General features: G+C 35.9%; 1 long non-coding RNA gene across 1 annotated transcript in view; it reads right to left on the bottom strand.

The window, feature by feature from the left end:
- Window positions 1-2,169: 2,169 nt before the first annotated feature.
- LOC130581739 (uncharacterized) overlaps window positions 2,170-13,458 on the bottom strand; it is a 13,459-nt gene continuing 2,170 nt past the window's right edge. Inside the window, exons 2-4 of the long non-coding RNA XR_008966261.1 lie at window positions 5,797-5,861; window positions 4,409-4,544; window positions 2,170-2,302 (exon numbers count right to left, since the gene is read on the bottom strand). This is a non-coding gene — a long non-coding RNA (uncharacterized LOC130581739). The remainder of the gene's footprint in view (window positions 2,303-4,408; window positions 4,545-5,796; window positions 5,862-13,458) is intronic.

The following is a 13,458-nucleotide window of genomic DNA, read 5'->3' as shown; positions in this document are numbered from 1 at the left end:
AATGTATTTCGATCGCTGGGAACAAAAACATACTATAAAATGAAAACTTGTAAAAATAAATCTCAGGCAAATAATCCAAGGAGGTAGGGAGTGATACAAGAAATTGGCATTGGTTTGCTTGACTGCTTTTATGCTAAATGACATGAGGATTGGGCTGAATACTCTAAAGTGTAATATTCTGTGTTAAGGTTGATTTGTTCAAATCTATTATTCTTGTCAGAGTTTGGTTATTTATGCACAGGGGAGAAAAATCAAATATTATAAACACTCAAGGCAATGATTTAACTCCTGTTTTCTATTTTTTTCAGTTTGAAGCTACTGCAGACCACTTAGATGTTGCAAATCCTTTTATTCCCTCCACAGGAGTCCGAACACACTGACCTTTCTTTACCCTACGCAACTTTCAGTGGGATAAAGAATATGCTGGTTTAACACTAGGCAGGGTAGCTGGGATGTACATATCCAAGCTGACTTAACTCACCTTTATAGTGACTGACAAAAGCCCATCCCAAGGCAGGATGAGTTTCAGTACAGACTGTTAAARCCTAAATACATCAAACAGCCTAAATGAAACTCCAGGCCCCTGTCTGGCTACACTGTGCTGAGTACCCACAGGAGCAGTTTTAAAGCTGGATCAGGTGTATCCTGAGGAGCTATAACTGTGTTCCTAGACTGRAGTGTAGATGTATGATATGAGAGATGACTGCAGGTATTCATCAGCTTTGAAAATTAAACATTGCCCAGGATAAGAGCAGTAAAGAGACAAAGACAAATTTGTAAAGGAAATAAGATTTTACTTTCTGGAAATTGCATTTAGACAAAAAGTCTGATTAATGAAAAAAGAGTAATTTTTTAGCATCTAATCACATTTACTCAGGGTGGTTTGAATTCTCACCTGTGCTAGTTATCCAGTAAATTTCTAATAAATTAAATAATTTATGTTTCCTCAGTTATCTRAAGCTTTGGTGAGAAGATTTCTCACAAGAAACTGATCCCAGTCCAAAAGATTTCTCACAGAAATGCAGGAATTCTGAAGATTTCTATTTTCAACTTCCTAAACAACAAGATTGCTCATTTACTTACTTTGCTCAGCAATTTCAACAACCAAGGGTAGCAAAAGCCTCCCCAAATGGGAGCACTATTTCCTTATGAATTTGTTTCTACCTCATTTTTGGTTTCATTTTGAGCAAAATATCTCATRTATCCTATGTATACAGCTAAAATTCTTGGAAAAGAATGTGTACAAAAGTCCAATACAACATATTTAAAAATCACTGAGTACTTCAAACATTTTAACATGTATATAAGCACCAACAATATTTTTGGGAAGGGAGAGCAGAAGACCTGCTTCTTAAGAACTTGATCATTTTTTAGGGAAAACATCAGAAACTTGTTGCATGAAATTAAGGGATGAAGGCAATACAAATTTAAAATAACTTTTTTTTTTTGTCATGAACTGATCTACAGCTATTTAGTCAATCATGTGATTTCATTAAGATAAAATTTATTAAGGTACTTAAGCCTGCCAAATTGTAACCATGATTGATGCTATTACCAAGACTAAAAATTTTGAAAGAGCTTTATCTATTTGGMTCCTAGGTATTCAGAAAATGAAAAAAAAATTATTTAAAATCTATAAAAGACATATATAAATTCTAAATTAAAGAATGCTATCTTTATTTTGATATGAACTGTTTTATCAAGCAATATTTTTAGGTTTATTTTCTTAAACTGACCTGATTTCTGTTCTGAAATTCTTATGAATCATCCCCTTGCTGTATACAGTCTTACACACTAAGTCATTGTTATCACATAAGCTGTCCCAAAGAGGTGACAAATCATTATATTTCTGGACAAATAGATGTGCTACAAAAACACTTCTAGCAGGAGYAGTTACAGTTTGATTAAAGGTGAAACAAAATGAAACTGAATGCTAGCTTTTTGTGCCTCTATAATGTTTTTCTTTACTTGATCTTTAATCTTTTAGAGAGATTAAAAGAAGAAGACCTGTGCAATTTGTTTCAAAAATAACACTGTTAGTTCAGAAGGAATSCCTATAAAGATCTGCAGTGCCTGACAGCAAGAATTATTAAGGACAGTAGCAAAGCTGTAGTCATGAATTTAAAATACAGAGATAYAATTTACAAATCTCATTTTGCTTACCTGTCATTGCAATTAGCAGCACACTAAATGGCTGTGAGAAGTAGTCATGGTAAAGGAGRCCTTTTATTTTTAAGTCAGGATACATTTGAAAGAATTTGTTTCACTAGTATATCCTCTCTCACTCTTCAGGGGAGTCTTACTGCAACAAAATAGATATGAAAACGTAATAGCAAAATCTCAGCATTTGCTAAGGTATTGGGTATCTACAGCATTGGAATGGAAAAAGCTTTTTTTCTCTATCTAGCCCAGAAAATATCAGATAACAAATTGCTGTCTTTAAAAAAAAAAAAAAAGATATCTATATCCATCTACCTATCTATATATGCATGCTAAATATAAAGTAAAATATAATGAAATCATTTTGGGGAAAAAACAGAAAAAAAGGTGTTCAATAACTTGCCTAGAGAAGCAGTGAAAATCCTGTTATTTGCAGATATTTAAAACTAAATTGCCCAAAGCACTGGAAAAGTTTATAGCAGAAAACCATTTCGCTGAGCAAGGCAATGGACTACATAAAGTAATAGGCCTTTCCCATCTCTAGATTTCCATGATTCATATAATAACTAAGATGACCAATATTTTTTTTTAACCAATAAAAAGAAAAACAGAATCTTTTAAAACTCTGCCCTTCGTTATTCTAGGAGATACTAARGTTGAAAAGTCTGAAAAGTCCACCAATGATTCCAATATTGCAACAAAATAAAATAAATTATTTAGAATTAAGCACCATTTCACACGTCCTGTATCATACTTTCATTTCTAAAACATTACTCTGACACATTTATAATTGAACATGATCCAACACAACTTGCTGTGTATGCCCAGAGTAAAGTGAAACAGCAAAGACACACAGGGTACACAACAGGTATTTAAGCCCAATTTGAGCTGTAAATCTACTGGTCAAGTTAGAACAAAAAACGACTGATCACATAAGTGAGAATTCCTGAAATGACACAGTGGCCTGGAGTCTTTCCAGCCTTACTTGGAGTATTTACCAAAATACCTGAATTTAACAWTGTCATCTGGAGCTCCACCTACAGCCATTTATAAGAGAGCTGCTCTGCTGTGMAATTCTGGCTACATATAACCCAAAGGAAAACAGACTGAACAGGCAACCTCAGTTATTGATCCCTGTCCCAAAAAGGAGCGCAGTCTGAAAGACTCCTGGGAACCATGTTTCAAATCCTCCCATGGAAATGTTAGCAGACACTGCTCTGCATGATCCCAGCTACTCAACTATTAAAGCAGAGAGCTGTGATATGCAAACCCAGCTATTGCTTCTCCCTCTCCACAGGGAATAGAAGGGTCATGTCATGGAATCATACAGGGTTTCCTATTGGACAGAAAGAGTAATAACTGGGCTGTGCACTGGCTATGCCTATCAGCTACTCTTTATCACAATTTCGTGAGCCTTGAGTAACCTTGGGTTCCTCACAAACTCACCTCCCTCAGGATATACCCCATGCACCTTCTKGAGAGCATATATACTCCAGTCACCAAAAACAAAAATCTGAGATCCACTGCTATGGGCTGATTCTTCCTAAACAAATTATGAWTAACTCTTACTGACAACAGTGGTTTAATCTTGTTTCCAGAGTGATAACAGAGTTTCTTGAGCATAATGATCAATGTTATATTGGATTGGAGTAGGAGAGTAAGTGGTCTTGCACTTTCTCTGTGTTTATAGAACAGTGCATAAAAGTATGTTATTACTGTCCAAAATTTTATAAGATTTTTATAAAATAGTAACATCAATATTGTTATGATACACTTGTCAAATGCAACTTCAGGGGAGGGAGGGAAGGAGGGAGAGAAGGGCAAAATATTTACGGCATGTTTCTTTCATCTGGATGGCTGAACAGCAGGATTATATTCAAAGTTCATTCAAGGGAAATTTACAATAAGAAGTACATATAGAAAGCAGAAATATTTCTACCAAACCTGGGAACAATGCTCATATATTTAGAAATGTTTTTCTTTTCATGTATCAAATTCTCTAGGGATTCGGTTCAGCAAAACACCACCATAAGATTAGCTCTGTGYACTTTAATGGCATTATTCATGTGCTTAAAGAGAAGTATTAGCTTAAGTGCTGAACTTAAAAATTACATATTTTAACAACTTTAAAATTACAGTCTTCAAATAAAACATGCCAAAATAGATTTAATAAAAATATATCTTATAAAATTATTCCCAACTCACCAGAAACTTTTCTCTATCATCCAAAATCTGCAGTTATCCTCACCTCATCCATYGCTAGAGAGAATCCTCACATCTGTCTCATTTGTTATACCCAGATAAATGACCAAAATACAGATGTCGAGGGGATCTCTAGATGTAGCACAGCAATTTTTTTTTTCACAGCTCATCTGTTAACTATCCTAGGGGGGGAAAAAAAGAGATTTGAAAAATATACTTAGAAAACTGCCAAGAAAGATGGTTTCTTGATCCAGTAACTAAACCAAAGTGCTTCTGCAAGAGGCTATCACTCTGATGCTGACTAATAGTCAGTAGCAGCAGCATCTTCCTGGCTTCTAGGAAGCACATACCATAAAAGACACAAGTCCAATAGATACATCATCATAAATGTGCTCTGGCAACACTTCACCCCACCTAGACAGAAAACCATGTAGGTAACTTTATCGATTTTTCTTGTCTCRTAGTCCCAGTCCTTTTGTCATGGATTCAATCTGATCAGAATCCAAGCAACTCTATCATCAAAAGAATTTGAAAACTCACAGCAAGAAATGCTTAACACTGTTACAGTGGACAGCTTCTTAGATTAACCATGTAGCTAAGCAGCAAAAATCCTAATGCTGATTATGATTTCGTATGTGTTCCTTAAGGCCCAAGCATTTGTCTTCTCCCTCCACTACAGGCATAAAACAAATTTTTGTTTTAAAARTATTTCTTAYATTTCTCTAAAACTCAGGTAAAATCTTCCACAACTACCAYCACAGTTTTTTTCTTTTCTGTCTCAGATATCACAACCAATTCTCTTGCAGCACAGCTGAAGTRCAGGAAATTTAGGTCTATTTAGYATTAATGGTTTAAGAATAGAATTTCATCTCCYATCAGATCGAAACATCTACTGATCTGCACTAGTCTTCTTCAGAGCCCTAAGAAACATAGATTTTATTAGGACCTAAAGATATTTTAAACCCTCTAAAAGGCAGAATACACAACCACATCTGCGGAGTTCTTTTACTCTATGTGAAAATTCTATTCATCAGCTGACATGACTGGGGAAGCTCCTTGCTCACAGTAGGATACCCTGCACTAGAYCAMGAGCATAAACRTTGCAACAGAATAACTGTCTTCAGTTCTTTTCAATTTTGGTTTTCCAGTAAAGAGCAATTTCTCCAGTCAATCTAAGGTCACTAGAAGAATGTGCTTGGCAAACTCCTYGTAGGCAGCCACTGCGAGGGTCCACTGACCACACTGAAAACTCTATGAAAGAACTGCCTTTGTTACTACATTCCTCCAGTGGCAAAAGGCCTGCCACGGGTAAGTTAGGCATCAGAAACTGTATTTTAAAAAAAAAATTCAGATTTGACTAGACATGTGGGTAGAAATGCAGCATTTGTTTGCTCATGACATACATAGACAGATGAGCTTGTAATGAACACTTACCATCCCAACTCTGCTACCAGTGTATTATTTATAACTCCAGAGCATTTCCCAATCCTTGCAGAYGCCTGTAAATGAGGATGACATAAGCACATGAAAAGAGGCAATGCCAGCAACTATATAGCAAGAGGCTCAGAAGTGCCATAATGCCATTCTGGMCAATTTAAATATTCATCCTTTCCTTGTTAACATAAACCCTCTACATATTCAGTTTCTCACTTAAACAGGAGGTGAAGTGATTTACACAGCAATGCTTAGTGAGATGGCATCTTGATTACACTTGATCTCCCAATACACAAAAGTGTGGCTTCCCAAGAGTTAATAAAAAGTGATGGTTACAAATTACAAGAGTACTACTTACAAAACGAACTTAAGACCAAGCACAAGAATGTCTAATCATCAAATCAAAAAAATGCCTTGAGAGGTATTTATTTCTCAAGCATGGATGGGTGGAACAAGCTATGATTATATCTCTCATCCTTTAGCATGTGCATTTCTTACAGAACTACCTTACACTAGTGTTTAGGAAGCCGATTGCTTCTGCTTCCTTATCAAGAAATTAGGTGCCATAATGTTGGGTGTATGATTAAAAAGATAATAATACTATATGGACGCAGAGGAACTCAAACATTGATATTTCGTTTTCTTGTCCTACTGGGGATCTGCCMTTCTTTAGATTGTTCTATTATGTAACAGACAGAAAAAACTTTTTGTGATCATAAATTTATATGAGTCAGGTTTGTACATCTAAAAGCACTCAGGGCTTGACCTTGCACTTCCAAATTTTTAGGAGTCTCTATGGGACTCTAAAACAAAATCTTATTATATAAGTATATTGTATTGTAATTGTATTATATATGAACTCATATATGAGACAGGGTTTATAATACTTTGGAAAACCTGGCTGATCTTCAGAAGCATATCTCATYCTCAAATAAAACAGAGAATTAAGTAAAAAATTAAGATGGATTGTACTTAATATTCAGAGCTTTTCTAGTTTCTAGCTGTGAGAACCAGTGCTGAGTGTATTCATAAAAATTTTCTCCAATCACATTAGAAGAAACCACATACAACTATTACTTGACAGTCCAGGTTAGGGCAGTGCACACTAAGCTACATGTCACAGTAGGATGGTGGTACTACAGTGAAATGGCACTGCATTTTTTCCAAGCCTGACACAATAACTCTACTCTTTTTGAAAGAGCATTTGAACACTCTCTTCTCCTTGTTATTAACTACCATAATGAGTTAACAAAGAAAACAAGAAAGTCACAAATACAAGTCACGTTTCTGTCCAGAAGAAGAATAATTGTAGAAATAAGAAAATATTAGCATAATTCAATACTAATAATTCAAATGTCAGTAATTAACAGCCCAATAAAAATTGTCTACGATTTYCATACAAATCTTACCATCTGCCTGCAATAAAAATCATGAAGCGTATCTCTGCTTCAAGTGGAAGTCACATGAAGGAGATGTAAGTAGCAACTATTCAGCAAACTAAAGAACCATGTAAGTCAAGATAAAGGGGGTGTTTTCTCTAAAAAAGAGGTCCATTATCTTAGAAATTCTTGAATTTATTCTCAATATCAAGAAACAGGATCCTCCCAAAAGTTGTGTGACTCCATAAATACATATAGCCTCCAAACATAATATTCCATATGTGACATTGTATAAACCAGAACAATATGTAACAAAAAGACCTATGAGTAAAGTTAAAAAATCCTGGCAACCAGCAAAAAGTTATCATGATGCAGATAGCTTGGTCACATTCCCTATCCAGCTTGCCTATGTGGACTTGGAAACCTGGAAGAGGTCAGGGACTGCCCTATGCTAGACACCAATGGTTCCAGGCAGCTTCACAATGGATCCACTGTAGGTCAACGCTGAGCCCAACAGCCAAGTTGAAACATATCCAAGAAATACAAGACATCAGACAGAGAAGGAGGAARAGTTAGAAAAGAGTTCGAAATGGCAGAGGAAACACCAAGGTCCAAGGAAAAGGAGGAGGAAGTGCTCCATGATGGATACACATGTACCCATGAAACACTGACTTTATATTGCATGCTTGAAAGATCAAAACTACACTCACAAAATGCATCTCTCTCAAAGTTGATAAGCTCTTTATGACATTGTGCTAGATGTTAGATGACAGAGGATGAGGCCAAGCACAGAAGCTGCAATAGAGTTGGGATGCTGGCGCTGCCCTAGTGTGTCCACCCATCCACCTCTACTCTCCCTTAACAGTGCCTGTGTGAGACGGTAGATTATRGGACTGGAAAGTCTATCAGGATAAATCTTGAATACTGTGCATAATGGTCCACACTTTAGGCATCTTTATGAACAGTTGGAAGATTTGTCCAATCTCTCATCCTTATAATTCTGAATGTCAATAATTTGGCACAAAATCCATGGCACAAAGAAGTTAAAGCAATACTGAATGTAGTCCTTTTTGCAAAACCAAAGTGCATCTGTTCTAGCGCAGAAAATACAAATATTGAGGTTTGGGTTATTGTAGTGGTCTTGGCAACTTTGGATGATCTCAAGCAACACTGGCTCCAYGTAAAAATTAAGCACAATATCAAACAAGGTGGGAGAAGGAAGAGGCTGGGGAGGCTGTATGGCATGCATGTGTCAAGGTAGCAGAGTTATTAAATCAGCATTTGTAAGGCAATTTTGTATCTTAATGTTAAAGGCAACTTCATGCTACCCCTCCTCTCTTCCAACTGTCTCTAAATACACAATTACAARGAGCACAAGAGGAGAAAATAAGAAAAAAATGTAGAGGACAGAATTCACACCAGAAAACAAGAAGGCTTTTAAAAGTCTTGACATGGCTTGTTACATTAAGGGTGTATTACTTGCTGATTGCCACACCAAAGAAGGAGAATGAAATGGTTGAATAAGGTGCCCAATATGCCCTGCCTTGAAGAGTRGCTTGGCTGCTTTGTCCTCTGGTCCTTTTTTTTGCATCAGCATTTTCTGCTATGATCAAATAAGACAAGGATCTTTATTTTTGCTTCAGATTTATGTAGCTGCTTTACTTTAGCATTGAGAAATTAAATTCAAATATATTCATTTTAAATATTAACTTGATTTTTACATCTGGGAGCATGTATCAATAATAAACTGGGATGATGAATCAGTAAATGGCATAGAGTATCAATAGGGATTACAGTGTTCTAAGATGCATAAAGTGGAACAAATATTTAAAAGAGGAAAGCATAAGAAGAGAGTTTAGCAGTAAGGATTAATTACTGTGGGGTTAGTTTCCTCAGGATAGGATTTTAAACATTAAGATTAATTGTTTCAGAACACATATGATAAGAAAAGGGGGAAAAAAAAACCAAACCAGAAATTCAACTAGATTACAATAAACTGGGGATTCAGACTCTACAGTCATTTGCAAAGAGATTGCTGGGATAAGAACTGGAGTCCTACAGATCAGATATCACAGAACATGGTGTCTCAACTCATAGGTGGACAGAAGGCAATAAAAGCCTCTTAGTGACTTTACCTCAATACACTGKTTTTTCACTTCTGTAGCATCTAATATGATGCCACTGCAGAAGCCAAAAATATTGAAGTCATATAAAGTCAAAGTAGTCATTGCTGAATTCCCTTCTTGACAATGATAGAGTCCTCACTTCAGRTCTACATGCAAGGATGGTTTGAAATTACACTATCCCAAAGCACCCATAAACTCCTCTTTTGTATTACATAGTGCATTTTGCAACARTTTATTCCACAACAATGAGACTTAAATTCTTTTGCAATTCTAATGCAGTTATTAATGCAGCAGTTGACCAGAAAAATACCTACAAGTAGTCTAGAAAACAGCAAGGAGACAATTAGTCTGAATTGGTAGCAAGAAAAAAGCACTAGAAACAATCTTTTGTAAAATTCTCTTTCCTCAAGGCTGTGCATATTTAGACTACAAACCCAATTATAGAAAAATACTGCACAACACTTAAGTGAAATTTCCAGACATGGAGAATTCTTTACTGATATTTTACTGCACAATCTTCTGGGTTTTTTACCTAYTGAATTAGTTAATGCTCTGAAGTATTCTTTGATACTGCAGAATAATTTTCCAACTTAAACAACTTGCACAAACTTATCAGCCAAACTAAAATCAAAAGAGCCAAGCTTTGATGAATTATGGCAATGCTCTACAGACAATGTGCAAACAAAATCCTTTTCCCTTCCCCATACATTCAATTGCTACCAGAAACTATGTGGAATATTCTGGTGAGGGAAGAAATGAAAAAAGAAAAAAAAAAAAGCTCGAGGATGATCAACATCCCACCACAAAAAACTCACACTGATTTCAACAGGCTTTAAACAACAGAAAAATAATTTTCTTTCCTCTCTGCCCCTTTGTTCTTTGCTGTTTCCACACATCTTAATCTGATGCTGTAACAGCAGCTGGTGTTACGGCAAACAGCGGAATAATGCTTTCCTGTATTCTGCTCTCCCCTCTCACTTCAAAAAAATTCACCTTAATTGCAACTCAGCAGTGAGAAATCTCACGTACTTAATGAATAGTGGCTTTCACTCCACTCRCAGAGTTTGGTTTTACCCTCCAGCTGGCTCCCTGGGCACCTTCCCGGTTCCAACAAAACATTTTAATAAGACCCACTATCTACAATATCTAGGTACCTAGCATTTACATGTTAAGAATCACTCTTCAGATGGRCCATTTAGTGATGTCCCTGAAGAAAATGGCCTTTATTAAAACTTAATTTTTGTTTTGTTGATCATCCCCAAGGCTGTACTTTCCCTCTTACCAGAAGCAGTAAAACGAAAATTTTGCAAAAAACACCTGACTGTAGCATTTACCAAGAACAACTAAGTTCTGGTTAAGGTGCTTGCAAACACTACATGAGAACAAAGCTTCAAGACAGGTACTTTAGAAATCCRTGGTTTTAAATGTTGCACAGCACTTATATATGTGGATTAGAAAATACACGAGCATGGCTTTTTTTTTTATTTATTTAAAGAAAGGCACAGTGTGTTGGAAAGGCACAGCTTCTCCCTCAGTTTTTTTAACAAAGGATGAAGATTTAGCAGGACTGGCACCAGCTCACCAGATAGAAAGGCCTCATTTCTTCACAAGAAGTAAAGGCAGGTTGATGCAAAAGGTTATGGTGRCAAAAGACTATGTCAGGTGTTGGCTAGTGAGAGCAAAAAGCAAGTCTATGCATGCAGACTGGAATGATTTATACCACTCTACAGATCATGGGAATCACAAATTAAGCAGGATAATTAAGACAGGGAAAAGAAGAGGAGCAACATCAACACATTTAAACTATAGGAAAGGAAGAGGAGAAATCACCAGTCGAATTCTCTAAGGTTTATGTTGAATTTCTCCTGTTACTAAATTAAATGCCAGGTGAAGGCCTTGTCTAAACATACCAGTTGTGCAATTTCTACTCAAATCAATTACAAACCTCATTACAGTWACACAGGTGCAAAACTCCTTGCAGACCATCTTTTATCACTGCTTAAGTGATTTACACATATCCACAAAGGGTCACAGCTGCTGAATTAAACCCATTTTACAATTATATTAAACTCATGTTATTTTTGTCTATATGGTGACTAATAGATGGTGGTTTTTTAAGGGCATTAAACTTCAGATTCCTGAAGATAATTATGGGCAATAGTGTTCGTTTTCTCTCATTTGAACATTTTTAAACAATGATCATCTGAGCACATAGTTGAAATCAAGCATCATCCACCACATCAAGTAATGCTCAACTGTGCTACTTTAATATTCTTCAGTTCAGGATGTATTGTATCAATAATTTCTAAAGCCATCCTCAAAAAAATCTTAACACCAAGCTTAACAACTTGTTCAGCTGCAGGAGCACAAAGTTGAAAAGATTGTTTAAGACACTTGTTTATTCACTTCAAACCTGAACTGCTCTTCAAATGGCTTTCTAAACTAAGGTGTCTATTCCTCTATTCCTGTTGATAAACACTGCTGAATTGTTGCTAATGAAGTTTGGCGAGAAATATGAGCCATGACTTTGTACTTCTGATTAATAATTTATTTCCTGATGTGTCCATGCACAGTTTTTTCTGCAGCAATTTTGTTTGCCATTCTTTCAGCAGCAGTGACACATGGTAGCCCTGCTGAGGAATGAGGAGCTTTCATTTGACATTTTCCTACATTCTGCTCCACAGTTTTCAAGATTTTCTAGTTTGTACAACCGTAATATGAATTCTGCACTTGGCATTATCCCCTGAATAATTCTATTATTAAGAAAGCTTGGAAATGAAAGACTTTTTTCTTTCCTTAAGGCATTTGGCCATTATTTTGCATGCTTAGAATAGGAAACTGATTTTCTGTACACMAAATTGTTCATAATCACTATGCAAAGTCAACTCCTCAGTCACTAATGTGGACATTTTTCGGGTTTTGTGTTCAAAGAATGCACCACCACACACAGTGGAACAAATCAAACCAAATTACCTTGAAACAAATCAAAGACCACAAGAGGATGGGGAGGGAGTAAAAATAAAATAAAATAATAAAATAAAATAAAATAAAATAAAATAAAATAAAATAAAATAAAATAAAAATGTCTTTCCCTATTGAGTCATTAGTGGGGGTTGAATGCAGTTCCCAGTAGGCACATTTTGCATCTCCTGCACAGAAATGTGCTTTCCATTGCTGTCATGGCAGTACAGGACCAAACCCACTGAATCCTTCTGTCTACCTAAAGCAGTCTCTTAATTTCCATCTGTGTGCATTCATTTGATGATTTTATCTTAAGATTATWAAGCCTTATTTCAATGCAAACACTATATTTACAGAAACAATAATAAAAGCTTTTACTAGAACTGTGCTTTTGCTGCCACTAAATTTCATTGCCCATGCTCTGAGACATTCAAGGGTACAGACTTTTGAACAGTTTGAAAATKAATAGGCAACAAAATCATTTGTTACCAATGACAAAGAAACACTTTACCATTAGTCAGCATTCAAATAAATCATRTTGTCTGGGCTTGTCTATGCTCCAAAAATTGTCTGATCTAACTCTGACAGTATAGTCAGAATGATATAACCTCCCTGTTGCAAGTAAAATTTACAGCACTGAAATTTAAAGTAAACACCATATAACCTTATCCACAACATGATCCGCAATCATTTTTAAATAAATCAGATTCCAAATCAAGGAAAGTTAACATCAGTAGTAAATTTTACATTAAAATAGCTCTGATAAACACATTTTTCCCCCCTGATAATATGAATCATGAGTTCTTTTTGGCTCCTTAACATCTAGAAAAATGGTCAGAGAGGGAAGAAAATGCAAAGGTATTCTCTCAGCATACAACACTGCCATTTAAAACAGCTCCTCAGTTACATTGTTAAGCCTGAACTGCCTCACCAAAAACAAGATGCCAGCTGAGAGAATGAAAATTCAGAAAAGTAGACCAGGACTGAGCCTCTTGCAAAACCACCCAGTACCTTTTAGAACACACTTGATAGTTGCAAATTTCTGCTCACATTTACCCGGCGTTCACGAGCCAATTAAAAAAAAAAAATCCTTCACTTGAAATGCCAGTTGGTCAGCTCATTAAAAAAGCCTCACTGACAGCACCAGGAAAAGGGTAAATGTCTTAGTCTATCTTTAAAGTATTATTGGCCTATTT

Source organism: Malurus melanocephalus, unplaced genomic scaffold, assembly GCF_030028575.1.
Source record: "Malurus melanocephalus ecotype Western Australia unplaced genomic scaffold, MMel_1.1 scaffold_432, whole genome shotgun sequence".
Lineage (NCBI taxonomy): Eukaryota > Metazoa > Chordata > Aves > Passeriformes > Maluridae > Malurus > Malurus melanocephalus.
This window is presented reverse-complemented; position numbering and strand designations above follow the sequence as displayed.